Source organism: Eptatretus burgeri, chromosome 2 (genome assembly GCF_056783735.1).
Source record: "Eptatretus burgeri isolate ZD-2024b chromosome 2, Ebu_testis_v1, whole genome shotgun sequence".
Taxonomy (NCBI): domain Eukaryota; kingdom Metazoa; phylum Chordata; class Myxini; order Myxiniformes; family Myxinidae; genus Eptatretus; species Eptatretus burgeri.
The window spans coordinates 51,002,617-51,018,161 of NC_140962.1; the positions used below are offsets into that span (position 1 = coordinate 51,002,617).

General features: G+C 42.9%; 1 pseudogene; it reads left to right on the forward strand.

Moving 5' to 3' along the window:
• LOC147032029 (uncharacterized) overlaps positions 1-6,675 on the forward strand; it is a 12,653-nt pseudogene extending 5,978 nt beyond the window's left edge.
• Positions 6,676-15,545: the final 8,870 nt, after the last annotated feature.

The window sequence follows — 15,545 nt, forward strand, 5'->3', positions numbered from 1 at the left end:
ACACATACCTTTTATAGTTGGGCAGTGTATAGGCAACAGTCGGCTGCCTCAACTGCTCCCGAAAATTAAAAGAATGACCCGGTTTTACTTGCATGAAGCAAAAACATACCTACTGCTTATAGTTCAAAACATCAGGGCATTTAAGATCATCGGCATCTCCCGCAATGAAGCTGAGTCTTTGGGCCTCTCACTCAATCACCGCAGGTTGGTCGGTGGTCTTTCTGTCTTCTACCGACTCCTCTCCAGCCTTGCCCGCCCTGCTCTCTCTGCGATTTGTCCCCACCACATTTCCGCAGGGCGCTCAAGGTCCGCCAACAACCCCCTTCTGGTAAAACTACCAAAATCACGAATCACTGCTCATCTTCACTCTTTCATTCCTCTTTTTTCCCGCCTTTGGAATAAACCTCCTCACTCTATTCTTTCCCATTCTTCCCTCCAGGCTTTCAAAACAGCTGTTCACCACCACCTCTTATCCTCCCCCATCCAAATCCTTGATCTTTTCTACCCCCGATAATCCACCCAAGCCCACTTCCTTCATTTCTCCTGCTTTCCTTCCTGAAAGTCCCTGAAACGTCCATCTTCTCTTCGCCATGTTCCCCGTCCTATCCCCATCCCTCTCCCTTCCACAGCTCACCTAATGTGTCTGTTCCCCACTGTTTTATCCCTTCCACTCCCGCCCCTCTTGTCTCCTGCCTCCTTGCTGTGAGTTGTGTGTTAGCTCTCATACGAGCCTCGACCAAGGTATACAAAAAACAAAACAAAACAAAACAAAAAAACACTTCACAGCACTGGAAAACATGGGGGCAGGAGGTGGACTGTAAATGGTGGAGACTTGTAATACCCTCCCACACCTCGAGGTGGCGCTACACAATACACATTTACATACATGATCTGGGGGGGGGGACGCAAATTAACGGCAAATATAAAAACACTACCATACACTAATTAGGTTCGTGCTGATCCTATGTTGCAAGTCTGAATGTAATCAGCCCAGAACTGCAGGAGGAGTAGCGCGAATGTGTCTACATGTGACATTTGGGAGTACAGTGTAAAATCAATGTACATCAAATGACATCATGATCATATATTTAATGATGTGATGATCATGTATCAATGTACCTTCCAAACATATATATTGGCAAGGCACCCATGTGATGCACAGGTGAGAGCTCAAAATCTCAAAAAAAAAAAAATGTTTGAGAAATTTTCTGAAAACTTCCACCCACTTTCGGACATGTGCAGGAATGCACAGAAAATTTGGTGGGGCTGGCCCAAAAACTGTGCGAGTAGTACTGTGTAAAATCAATGTACCTTTAATGATTATGAAGCTGATAACAATGACGATTGTGATGATGTAGGCTGGGGACGGGGGATTATGGGTTATTCCAGAAAAATAGCAAAATGTCTCAAGCAAACATGGTGTGATGTTGAGGGAAAAGTCTATACATGGATACAGACAACGTGGAAAAGGTGAATGCGGAAACGATGAATGCCGAACCCCCGAATGTGTCCACACGTGGACAATTTCACTGCAAAAATTATCGATAGACTGGATTCCTCATCTGTTTTTTCCCATCTTTGGCAGAAAGATCGGTGTCATACGGGTGGAAACGCAAAATCTCATTTGTATTGAGAAATTTATGAAACCTCCCATCCACCCTAGGATGGAGAAAAAAGTGGCATCGTTCGATTGGATATTCAAAATCACAATTGTAATGCGATATCAGTGAACCAGCGAATGTATCCACATGCAGCAAATGGTGAAACTGCTAATTCCGAAACCGTGAATGTGTTTACATGCAGAGAGAGAGTGGTTTCGTATGAGTGGAAACTCAAAATCATCATTGTATTGATAAATTTATGAAACCTTCCACCTACCTTTGGAGACCGACTGTGACCCCAAAAGGTTCCACAGAACGTTTGGCGGGGCCAGCCCCAAAACTGAGGGAGAAGTTTGGGGACGGACGGACAGACAGACAGTCACGCCTGCTTTTACATATACAATTAAGCCCAAAATTATTCATAGCCTATGAAAAATCTGGGAGTTTTGCATTTATCTCATACCTACAAGCTGGAGTGGTGGAACTTTCACTTCACCCAAGGACATTTAGTTGGCATGTACAAATCCACACATATTTTGGCTCAACATTATTAGCATAATAATAGAAATGTTAAGATTTCTGTTTTTATGCCTGTCTAATATTATTCATACCCCATACCAAGTCTCAGAATTGAGGCCAATGTTTGTGATAATGCACATGCTTTTGATATTCCTAAGATTCTTTATAATGTTATGCAATTATTCCAAGATGTGTGCATACAATCTAAATGCATTACAAATGTGGTCTATTGAATGTACAGTGAGGAATGTTATAGAACAACACTCTGCTTTTAGACTATAAATTAAGGGGAGCTGATACAATCATTTTCAGGTCATTGTCAGCATGGCGAAGAAGAAAGAAGTCAGTGAGGACCTTCGGTTGTGCATTGTGAATGCCCACAAGGAGGGGAATGGCTACAAAGCTATTTCGAAGCAGTTCCGAGTGCCAGTTGCCACCATACAAAGCATAATTAGGAAGTACAAGAAGTTCCACACTGTAAAAAACATTGAAGGACGTGGTCGGAAGCCAAAGGTGTCGCCTCGTCTGGCAAGAAAAATATGGCGAGAGGCCAGCAACAATCCACGGATCACTATTAAGGTTCTCCTGAACAACCTTGGCGAGTCTGGGACCAAGATATCAAGGCAGACACTCCAGCGGACGTTACACAAGGGTGGTTTCCATGGACACCGACCAAGAAAGACTCCACTCCTCCATCCCAGGCACAGAAAGGCTCGTCTAGCCTTTGCAAAAGCTCACCTGGACAAAGATTCAAGCTTTTGGTCCTCAGTTCTGTGGGCGGATGAGACGAAAATGGAGCTTTTCGGGCACAGAGATGTTGCTTTCGTTTGGCGAAAGAAAGGTGAAGCATACAACCCGAAGAACACAGTCCCGACCGTCAAGCATGGAGGCGGGAGCATAATGCTTTGGGGCTGTTTCTCAGCCAGTGGGCCCGGCAATCTCGTCAAAGTGGATGGCATCATGAAAAAGGAGCAGTACATCAAGATCCTTGAGGAAAACATCAAACAGTCCGCAGAGAAACTTCACCTCGGGGAGCATTGGACGTATCAGCAGGGCAACGATCCAAAACACAGTACCAAGTCAGTGAAGAAATGGTTCCGGGATAATGAGGTAGACGTTCTAGAGTGGCCAAGCCAAAGTCCGGACCTCAACCCAATCGAGAATATGTGGAGGGAGCTCAAGACCGGAGTGATGGCAAAGAAGCCTTCCAACCTCAAAGACCTGGAGACCTTCGCGAAGGAGGAGTGGGCCAAAATCCCTGTAGAGACATGCAAAAACATTGTGAGCAAGTATAAAAACCATTTGGAGGCTGTAATCACAAACAGAGGCTTTTCCATTCATTACTGAATGTGACTTTGAACTGATCTAAGCAAGGGTGTGTATAATTCTGGACATGAAATTTTTTTGTAAATCTATCAATAAAATACCCCCGAAACAATGTATTTCTTGAAATGTCTCTTGTAGTGATTCTTTCAGCTGTTTGTCACATTCTTATGTAACTTAAGCCAGAAGAAACTCATATCTCAAATAACACGATTCAAAATACTCCAAATTTGGTAAGGGTATGAATAATTTTGGGCTTCACTGTATATATATACTGTATATATATATATATATATACACACACACACTGTATATATATATATACATACACACACATATATATATATATATATATATATATATATATATATATATATATATATATATATATATATATATATATATACATATACACACACACACACACACACACACACACACACACACACACACACACACACACACACACACACACACACACACACACACACACACACACACACACACACACACACACACACTGGTAGGGTTCCCGTCACTCCGTCGACATCTCACCTCAAATGAGTGTGTATTGGTGGAAATGGGAATTCAGTGTAAATATTCAGTGTGCAGATATCGCAGTAGGTGGAGCTGGTAACCTTGGCAACCTCATTCCATTCCACCTGCAAATATTTCCAATCCATGCTTGTTGAACCTCTGATGTACTGCTTGGGAGTGAGGGTGATATGATGAAAGCTCGGCTGGGAAACAAATTTCGGCATATTTTGGGCCTACCACCTGATGGAAGATCACCAAAGTTCTTTCCATGCCAACCGACCACCTATAGGCACCTATCCCTCTCCACATCACTTCTTCAGTCCACAACCTGCTCCCCCTCTCTTTACTCCACATAGCTTTGCTTTCAGCAATTTCCATTCAGTATTTCTCACAGCATTTCATTCTGGTTTCTTATTCGATGATCCGTAGATCAGTCGTTTCAGTTTCACTTTTCAACATCAATTTCACTTTGGAATATCAGTTTTGATTCGTCATTGCAACTTGTGATGCGACATGAATGGTACACGGAAAAGATCGTCAAAAACGATTTTTTGGGGGAATTTTTTTCGATTTTCCAAGAGGTGTAGAGGCGCCGATAGTGGCTTGAGGATCTTAAAAGGGGTCGAAAGTGTTTAAAGGGTTGAAGGGGTCTCATGGTCTTGAATGGGTCTAAATATCTAAAGGTGTCTCAGGGTGAAAGAGCAAAAGGGGTTTGAAGTGTCCAAATGGTCTAAAATTGTCCAATGGGTCTGAAAAGGTTTATAGTTCTGAAAAATGTTGAAAGGGTCAAAGAAGGTATATACGTCTCAAAAGGGTCTAAATGGGTGTAAAGGAGTCTAAAAGGTCTTAACAGTGTATGAATGGGTATTTGAGGGTCTAAAGGGGTCCACAGACCATACAGGGTGTAAAGGACTGAAGATGTAGTGAAGAAATTACCTCATGCTGGTAAATAAATTAACTCCTAAGTGCAATACGGCAATAATGGGCCAAATGACCTCCTTAAGACCATTTGAAACCCCTATTTAGATGCATTGTGGTTAAAAATCTGATCGTAGAAAGTTTTATCGCCAATTAACTTTGGGAGCTCAAAGCAGTAAGGTCACAAACAAAACAACATTTTGCTTTTATATATGGAGAGAGACAACCTACTTTACTGCTACAGCCTCTTCTTCCTTCCTCTTCTTCCTCTTCTCAGGGAGGTGGTGTCACCTTTTTCCTTGCACTCATGAAGCAAAAAGCTGGCTTTTGGGGCTGGCTTGGAAATCAGCCAAATCACTGCATTACATAAAAAGATGCAAAAACTGATCCCTTTAACTACAGACCTATCAGCTTCCAATCATCAGCAAGGTCATGGAATCCATCATCACTGTTGATATGAAATCCTTCCTTTTCTCCAACAACCTCATCTCAGATTACCAACTTGGTTTCAGACCAGGTTACTCCTGTTTATCTATTTATAATATTTAAGAGGAAAATACTCTCTCTCTATTTTCTGGTGACTCCACCCTGTGCTGTGACGTCTCTCATCCTTCAGACAGGCAGGTTACAGCCTATTCCCTCTCTTCAGGCCTTGACAAAAATCACAACATGGTCTAACACTTGGAATATAATATATCTTTCAATCCAGACAAACTCACACACTCACTATCTCACTCCGAAAGGACCATCTGTCAAACCCTCCCATCTACTTTCTTAACAATCCACTTGAGGATGTTTAGTCATTCAAACTCCTTTGTCTCACCATTAGCCATGATCTTTCTTGGACAAACCACATTTCAAAGTTGGCCTACATAGCCAGCTACCGACTGGGCATCCTCCGTCGTACAAAGTCCTTCCTTGACACACTGAACTCCTTCCACCAACAAGGCCTTCATCCGCAGCTTGACATCACTCATGCTCTCACCTCTGGGCTGGCTCCACTGCTTCACATCTTGCTCAACTTGACGCCATGGAAACCAAGGCCTTCAAGAGTATTGGACTCTGCCGTGATGAATCTGAGTCTATGGGCCGATTACTTCACCATCACAGACAGGGTGGTGGGCTCTCTGTCTTCTACTGCCCTATTTCTGGTATGGAACCCTCTGCTCTTTCAGAGCTTTGAACCCCCCCCTCTCTTCCCCTGCTTACGCCCAGGTTTCTGCAGGGCTCACATGGTCCACCATCAACCATATTCTGGTAAGACTACCTAAATCCAAAATTGCTGCTCACCTCCATTCATTTGTTCCTCCACTCACTGTGGAACCAACTTCCATGTTCTCTTCAACCTTATTCTTCCATCCATGTCTTCAAGACCGCTGCTCACTACCGTCTCAAATTGCCCCGATCTACAACCATGATCTCTTCTACCCTCGTTAACCACTCCAACACCTCAATCCTTACTCATTCCAAATTTCCATTTTTCTCTCCTGAGAGTGCCTTTCTGCATCCATCTTGTTCACCCCATGTATACTCTTCTGCCCCACATTCCTCCCGACACCCATTTTTTGTCCAAGTCTGTCACTATCTTGGCATTCAACTCTGTTCCTTTTGTCCTGTTGAGGTATGATCCATTCAGTGGACTAATACTAGCTGAGCTTTTCCACAAGCCTCGACTATTTATACAGTCGAAAACAATAATAATGAGAAGGGCCCTCGGTAGAGCGCATACCTCTGCCACGTAATGCCTGATCCACAAGAACATATCAGGCCCAATACATTTTTGAAATATCATGGTATATATCGTTTTTGGCCCTATCTCTCAATGGTGAAGAATAACTTTAAAAAATAAATAATTATTGTATTCAGATCCGGATTCGGATCTTCACCAAAATCAAATCAACTCGTCATTGCCACACACACAACATGTCGACCAAGTTTCGTCCAAATCTATCTTCAACTTTTTTGAGATATTGTGCTGTATATCATATTTAGCCCAATCTCTCAATGGTGAAGAATCACTCAAAAAATTATAGTAGTCGGATCCGGATTCGGATCTTCACCAAAAGCGAATCAATTTTTTGTGGTCACACACCCAACCTGTCCACCAGGTTTCATCCGAATCCGTCCACAACATTTTGAGTTATCGTGCGATATATCGGTTTAGACCGATCTCAATGGTGAAGAAGCACTTATAAATATTCTCGTAGTCGGTTCCAGATCCGGATCTTCACCAAAATCTAATCAGTTCGGCCTTGTCGCACATCCAACCTGCCCACAAAATTTCATGCGGATCATTCCACAACGTTTTGAGATATCCTGTACACAGACAAACAAACAAATAAAAAACCAATGTCACCCCCAGGGTGATCAGTATCTTGCCAAAATGTGACCATGTGAGACTACTTTAAGGTCACACTGAGGTGAACAGAGCTGCTATCCACCAGGAGCGACTCCTTGAGGAATATCTGCCTACGAGAGATTCCGATGAGAATCGTTCTACAGAGTAACCATGAAAAGTATGCGTTTGCCTCATAACGTCACCAAATGACGTCATAATGTCTCAAGCTTGACATATCTAGAAAGCACTCATCGAGGTGTTCAATTTGAGGTATTACACGATATGGTACCTAAGATTTAAAAAATTGACCTTGGGGTCAAAAACTTTCGACCTCCAGCACTAACCATTAAGGTCAAGGCCAATCGCCACCAAAAAATAATCAGCTGAGCGCCAGACCATGAACTATATTCCCATGAAGTTTGAAGATGATCCGATCAAAATTACTCAAAAAATAAGGGTTTCGTCGACTCCCCTGATTTGCGACAAAGTGACCTTGACCTTTGACCTTGACCTTGAAAATTTTATATGCTGAAAGGGCCCTCTATAGGCCTCTGATATGCGAAGTTACAAAAATTTCCAATGATAACTGTGCTCTGCAGAGTGATCGATACGTGATTACAGACAAACAAAAAACAAACAACAACAAACAAAATAGACAAGCTGATGAACAAATCTTGCAAAAACTTCGTTTTGACAAGATAAAAAGACATCATGCAGAGCACGATACTTGTAAAATCCCAAAAACAATTTTGATCTCAAAAATAATTGGTGGTTGAATTCAATGACCAAACATGCAAATCCTCTTCAAATTTCAAGTCAATCGGATGAAAATTGTCAATTTTAGACATTTGGGTGATGCTGACTTTTTGGTCGATGGTGACCTCAAAAATAATTGGTGTTTGAATTCATTGACCTGATATGCAAATCCTCTTCAAATTTCAAGTCAATCGGGTGAAAATTGAGGAACTTAGAAATACCTCCTAAGTTGTTGACATTGGCCTATGTTGACCTTTTGGTTTATGTTGACCTCAAATATTTGGCTGGTTGAATTCAGCGACCTGAAATATATATCCTCTTCAAATTTCAAGTCAATTGGATGAAAATTGAGGATTTTAGAAATACCACCCCAGGTGTTGATCTTTGGCCTATGTTGACCTTTTGACCTTTCAACCTCAAAAACTTCAGGCTTCTTCCTTATGACAAACTCTACCATGTGGTGAAGGTTGGTGAAGATCTGTTTAAAATTGTGTCTTGCAGGCAACAAACAGACAGGCAGACAGAATGACAAAATCGACCGACCAATATACAGCACTTGAAGAACCTTCAATTTTGCAAGAAACAAACAAATAAGCCGGTAGGCGACGAGAGATTCGCTAGGATCGAAGCGCTGGGTACGATGCTTTTCATTATGACCGATCCACCGACGAAGATTCATTGCCAAGACGTCTTATCTATCCAGTCGGTGACTGAAAATAGGTTCTCAGCTTAATAAATCCAAACGGCGTGGTCCCATGGTGGATTTATAAAGCGGCGTCTACTGTACGATGTTTCTTGTTGCATTTTTGGTGTCAAATTCACATTCTGAGGTAGTCACCATGTGCAGAAGAGGATTTTACATTGCAGACGCTATTTTTCGAGGAGTGGAATTAGTAATTACACCTCTAAGCAGTTACGTTCTGACGACGGACGTAATGGCGTCAGCGAATAACCGATGATGTCATGACGTCCTGACGCCTCTCAGCGGTGACGTCACACGTCGCCATGTAAACGAATGTAAAACGAAAAGTGTTTATTCTGCTTCAGAGTTGAAGGTTGACTTTTGACACTATGTGCGATGCACTCTTACAGGTACGATGTTTCTTTCAGTCCAGGTCACAGTACCGAGAAAAACGGGACGCGACCGCTTGGAGGAGCACAAAATTGGTCCTTCAGTATTAATATATAGATAATAATTGCGTGGAGAAATGGAGATTTTTGCATCGGTCGATGTTACGATTTTTGATGGTTTGGTACAGAATCATCGTAGAAACTTCTGGTTTGCGTCGCTACCTTCTCTAGAGACAGCTTTTATTAGACAACGTCAGAGGTCAAGTTGACGATTTCGTAAGTACCAGTCTATGACTGCTTGTTTGTTTGTTTATGTGCAGGATATCTCAAAACGTTGTGGAGGGATCCGGATGAAATTTTGTGGACATGTTGGATGTTTGACGAAGCTTGGTGTTGGCGCAGTGGTTCGGGCAGCGGCTTGGGATCCAAGAGGTCCTGAGTTCAAGCCCCGTTGGGCCACTGAATTAATACACCAGGGGGTTGACTCAGCCTGTCATCCTTCTGAGGTCGGCGAAATGAGTACCAGTGTACTGGGCCGGTGTATACCCTGGTTAAAATAGGTGTACCATATCCCTGTGTCGTAAGAGGCGACCAGGGTTGCGTCAGGAAGGGCATCCGGCGTAAAACATGTGCCAAATCACTGTGCGGATCATACGGATGATCCGCTGTGGCGACCCCTAACGGAAGCAGCTGAAAGAAGAAGAAGAAGATGTTGGATGTTTGACAAGGAAGAATTGTTTCATATCTGGCAAAGATCTGGATCCGAATCAGATAATTTTCTAAGTGATTCCTCACCATTAAGAGAGAGGGCTAAACCGATTATATAGCAAGACATAAAAAGTTTTGTCTCACAAAGTTGTGTTGGGGATGGATTCGTATGAAACTTGGTGGACAGGTTGGGTGTGTGACAAGGATGAATCCTTTTGATTTTGGATCCAGGTCCGGCCTATCATGGGATACAAAATATAAAACGTAAACTGTGCAACCTGGCAGAGGTATGCCCTCGACCGAGTGGTGTTCAGTTTTGCCATGTGTCGCTCTGTGAGTGATTTTTCATATTTTGTCTGTCTGTTTGTCACACGAATTTTGTCCACAGTTTTCAAGCAATCGTTGCGAAATTTTTTTTGTGTGTATGTAGGTGACCGGCCAAGGTTCCACCCTCCCCATCATCACAAGGCAATTTTCCATGTTTTTGTGTCATGGCAGTCAGCATGGATTTACAAAAGAGAAGTCATGTTTATCAAATCTATTAGAGTTTATGAAGCAGTTTCTGACTGGGTGGATGAGAGAAGTCCAGTGGATGTTATCTATCTCGATTTTCAGAAGGCATTTTATAAGATACCACATAGGAGGTTGTTAGCTAAAGGCCCGGTCACACTTTGACGTTTTAGCCAGCGATGGCAACGTATTAAAATGTATGTAAAACGCTGGCTTACGTTGAACTTTTGATGTTTTTTTTTTAAAGATTCGGACGTATTCATAGCGACTTGGTTTTATGTATAACGCATTGGTCACGGACACAGAACGTTTCGTTGTGTTATAGATAACTTATACCAACGAATGCTGAACCTGTTGTCGGCCTACACAACCGATGCCCAACGATAGTCTAACTTAGGCATAGCGCGTTGCACGCATCGCCGACGATGTCGTGACGTAGCCTATTAAAAGGCTGACGCACAACGATTCGAATCATAACTGCCGTAGAAATGGAAGTGACAACATCACGGTCACACCTTGGCGATCTTGCCAGCATATGCCGACCTAAGAAAAACGTGTCTAAAACGTTGGGGCACGTCAAATACGGTACGAGTAAGTTTGGTATACGTGAGTAGAACGCTAAAGTACGCTATCATACGTCGTAGTAAGTAGAATACGTCAAGAAATTTTAAACATGTTCAAAATTTTACGACGTACTCGGCGTATGACACACGTTCCGCATGCGATGGGGATAAGTTTTACACACGATATGTGGACGCTTACACACGTCCACAAAGGCTACTTATAAGCTACTCATAAGTCGAAACACGTCGCGGTAATGTCTTTTTTACGCAAAACTTATTTCTAACTTATGTTTGACGTGCTTTGAACCAATTCTTTACGTATTCCCAACACACATCGATGTATGTAGACGTATTCCAATGACGTCTTCCGGTCGACAAAAAAAAAATAAATGAACATGTTTCTAGCTTACAACTGCCATATAAAGACGTGTTCCCAGTGGTTTTGGGAATTGGTATATAAAAATGCTGCTCATAAAAGGGGAACCCAACAGTGTTTTCGAGTCCTTTTTGAGTCGATGTCCATGTCAGCAGTAACAGTATTAGTATTAGTACTAGTAGTAGTTTGTTCATGTTGGCAGTAGTAGGTGAGTGTGAGGGGGAGGGTGTGGGTTATGATGGATCCTCCTTGCATCCGCGTGTCCACGGGTAGGAGACATCTTTTCACCATTGTTCGAAGTTCTTCGCGGCTAATTTTTTATGGGGCTTTTTCAACAATGAGCTATAGCTTGTTTTTACAATTTAGGCCTATTCATAACGGGTTGGACAAATGCACAATGAACTAATAATGTGCATAGAGCGCTTCGATAACTTATAGATACGGTATACCAACGAATAATTATCGTGTAGCCGGCGTTCACAAACTATGCCCAACGATAGCCTAACTTATCCATATCGTGCGGCAGTTTATCTTTGCCGGTGACATAGGGTTTGCTATTCATAGGCTGCCACTCAACGATTTAAATGGCTGCATCTCCACTATTGAAAGTAGACGTTTGTGCTCAACAATTCGATTTTTTTTACACTCAACGACTTTTAAACGGTACCACTCAGCTATTTTCATTGTTTACAATGAACGATTTAAATTGCTGTCACTCGCCTTTGTTTTTTGACGCTGGGGTTTGGAAATTTGAAGCGTTTCTTCTGAACGTGTTAAAACGCTCAAACTCGACTATTTTAAATAGACGCTGCCGATGGACAATTGGAATCATAGCCAAGCTAGACATCGAAGTGTGAACATCCTCATCATGCCGAAGAAAAGTTTGAAGAATGCTGCAAATAAGTGTCCTGGCCGTGGCCGTGGACGCTGACGCAAGGACGATCCATTATACCGACGTCTTTCAACCTATGAGTAACTTAAAAGTAACGTCTGTCGACGTGTGGCAACGATCGCGTAACGTGCCAACAACACGTTAATCATAGGTTAGAAATAAATTTCGGGTACGCTAAACATTACCTCGGTGTGTCTCAACTTATGATTAACTTACAAGTAGCATGTGTTGACGTCTGTCAACGATCGCAGACCGTGCATACAACTTGTGGTCAGCGTAGCGGAACGTGTGAGTCATACGCCGGCATACGTCGTGAAATTTCAGGCATGAAAAAATTTGAGGACAACGGAAAAGTACAACGTTTAAAGCCAACGTACAACGACGTATGGCAGTGTTTTTCAGCGTGCTCTCAATGTTATCAAAACTTACCCATAACGTATTCAACGTGTGCTAGCGTTTTAGAAAAAAAATTCAAAAATCGGCATACGTTGGCTAAAACGTTAAGGTGTGACCGGGCCTTAAGATGAGGGCTTGTGGAGTGATTGGTGAATAACCACCTGGATTGGGAACTGGCTTAGTGAGAGGAAGCAAAGAATGGCTGTGAGTGGAAGGATGGCTTGCTGGGAGTATGGATGCACTGAGTTACCTTCGGGGTCAGTACAAGGACCATTATTACTTGTACTGTCCTCCCGACGTGTAGCTGTATGTATTTAGACAGCTAGCCAAATTCTGTTCAATAACGACATGGGAGTCAGGGAATAGCCTAATAGCTCCAGTGTTTTATTGAAGTCACACAGGCATGAAATTAATGAATAAGGAATGAAACTGAAAAACATACAAAATACAGCACACTTACTACCAAAGCTCTTCACATTCATTGCAATGATTAGCTAGCTATTGTGTACAAACTGTGGCTGCTGGTTGCATCATTTTCTGGGACCTTTGCTGGAGGACTATGTTCAATGGGGATCGGTATATTGTTACGGTTGTGAGGGTAGATGGAGGAGTTTCATGGTAAAGTTAGGATTGTATGGAGTTGCTTGGTCCATGAACGCGTAAGAGACATCTCGATGTAAATTAAGTCGGGAATCTGTGAGCTTAAGTATTACTTGTCACCACACGGGTGGTGATGCTGTGTTAATTAGATAGGGATTAAGGCCAATTTCCCCCAGCATATAATTGCCCCCTGTGACCTCTTCCTCCGTTTTTGCATTTATAAGCCAGCAATAAAATAATTATGTTTTTTATAACAACTACAAACAAAATAACAATGCTGCACATCCAAGCAGGCAAGAAAGTCCCACCTCCAGGGGTGACACTCGCAAAGTCACACCCCGAGGCTTATGATTAATAGGTGTGATGTGAGAGGGCCAGTAGAAGAAGAGTGTTGATCGAAGAGCAGGGAGTAGTGAGAGGACATGGTTGATGAGAAACGTGGCTGGGACAGAGGATCTTGCTTTGCTCTCCTCTCGGCACGACAAAATGGCTGAGCAATTCTCATGTCATGCTGTAAATTTGCTTGCTTGCTGGGCAAGATGCTAGTCATTGACTGTTCAGCTGAACCGTGAAGTGTGTATGTTTCTGAGGAGTGAAGCAGAGTGTGACTCGTGACCTAATCACTGGGCCTCAGAGATCGTCTCGTCGTGTGGTCGAGGAAGGTGGACGATCATTGTGAGCGAACCTCGTGTAAGAGAGGAAGATTCAGCATATTCGTTCATGAGAAGAAGTCACAAGGCAGTTGGTGAGCCCTGGTGTTGAATACTGCCCCAAGAATCACCTCATTACATGTACGTTTCCTGCCCAGAGAGCGGCTCAGTACCATTTTGGGTGCATCTTCCCACACGGGACGAAGCGGCTCAATTGCAAAGTTCAATAGAGACCATCGCTGGACAAAGCTAAGTGCCAGAATAGAGGGAGGATTTGCTTTTCCTTTGTTTTCCCCTTGTCTGTATTAAAGTCCGTGTGGAGGCGCCTCGACTTTAGACTTTAATTGACCTCACGTTTTATTCTTACATTTTGAATTATTAACCTTGTAAATATTTGATCAATTTTCATTTAGTCCCCGAGTTTATTTTAAGTTGCTGTTATCCGTGTATCTGTCGTGGGTTCGAGTATAAACCCCTTGTGTTGAGCATCCACCTGCTCTGTCTGTGCCGCCCTGCCCCTCCCCTGCACGCTCATAATCTCTGAAGATCACGTGTTCGCCTCAAAGGAAAACCGCTCGGTGATCTGGCTTGGTTGGTGTTAACCGCCTGTCTAAGACAATTGGGTCGGGGGGGGGGGTGGATTAACCTCACCGATATATGTATTTGTATATATGTATATAGACACAACGACATGGCCAAAAGTATGTGGACACCTGCTTGTCCAACATCTCATTCCAAAATCATGGGCATTAATGTGGAGTTGGTCCTCCCTTTGCTGCTATAACAGCCTCCACTCTTCTGGGAAGGATTTCCACAAGATGCTGAAATATTTCTGTGGGGATTTGCTTCCATTCAGCCACAAGAGCATTAGTGAGGTCGGTCGGGCACTGATGTTGGGCGATTAGGTCTGAATCGCAGTCGGCGTTCCAATTCATCCCATAGGTGTTCGATGGGGTTGAGGTAATGGCTCTGTGCAGCTTTCACACCGATCTCGACAAACCATTTCTGTCTGGACCTCGCTTTGTGCATGGGGGGAATTGTCATGCTGAAACAGGAAAGGACCTTCCCCAAACTGTTGCCACAATGATGGAAGCACAGAATCATATATATATATATATATATATATATATATATATATATATATATATATATATATATATATATATATATATATATATAGTCATTGCATGCTGCAGCATTAAGATTTTCCTTCACTGGAACTAAGGGGCCTAGCCCGAACCATGAAAAACAGCCCCAAACCATGATTCCTCCTCCACCAAACTTTACAGTTGGCATTATGCATTCAGGCAGGTCGTGTTCTCCTGGCATCCACCAAATCCAGATTCATCCGTCGGACTGCCAGATGGTGAAGTGTGATTCATCACTCCAGAGAAATCGTGTTTCCACTGCTCCAGAGTCCAATGGCAGTGAGATTTACACCACTCCAGCCAACGCTTGGCATTGCGCATGGTGATCTTAGGCTTGTGTGCGGCTGCTCAGCCATGGAAACCTATTTAATGAAGTTCACGACGAACAGTGCTTGTGCTGACGTTGCTTCCAGTTAGTTTGGAACTCGGTAATGAGTATTGCAACTGATGACAGACGATTTTCCCATGCAACGCACTTCGGCACTCGGCAGGCCCATTCTGTAAGCTTGTGTGGCTTACCATTTCATGGATGAGCTGTTGTTGTTCTGAGACGTTTCCACTTCACAATAACTGCACTTACAGTTGACTGTAGCAGCTCTAGCAGGGCAGAAATTTGATGAACGAAGTTGTTGTAAAGGT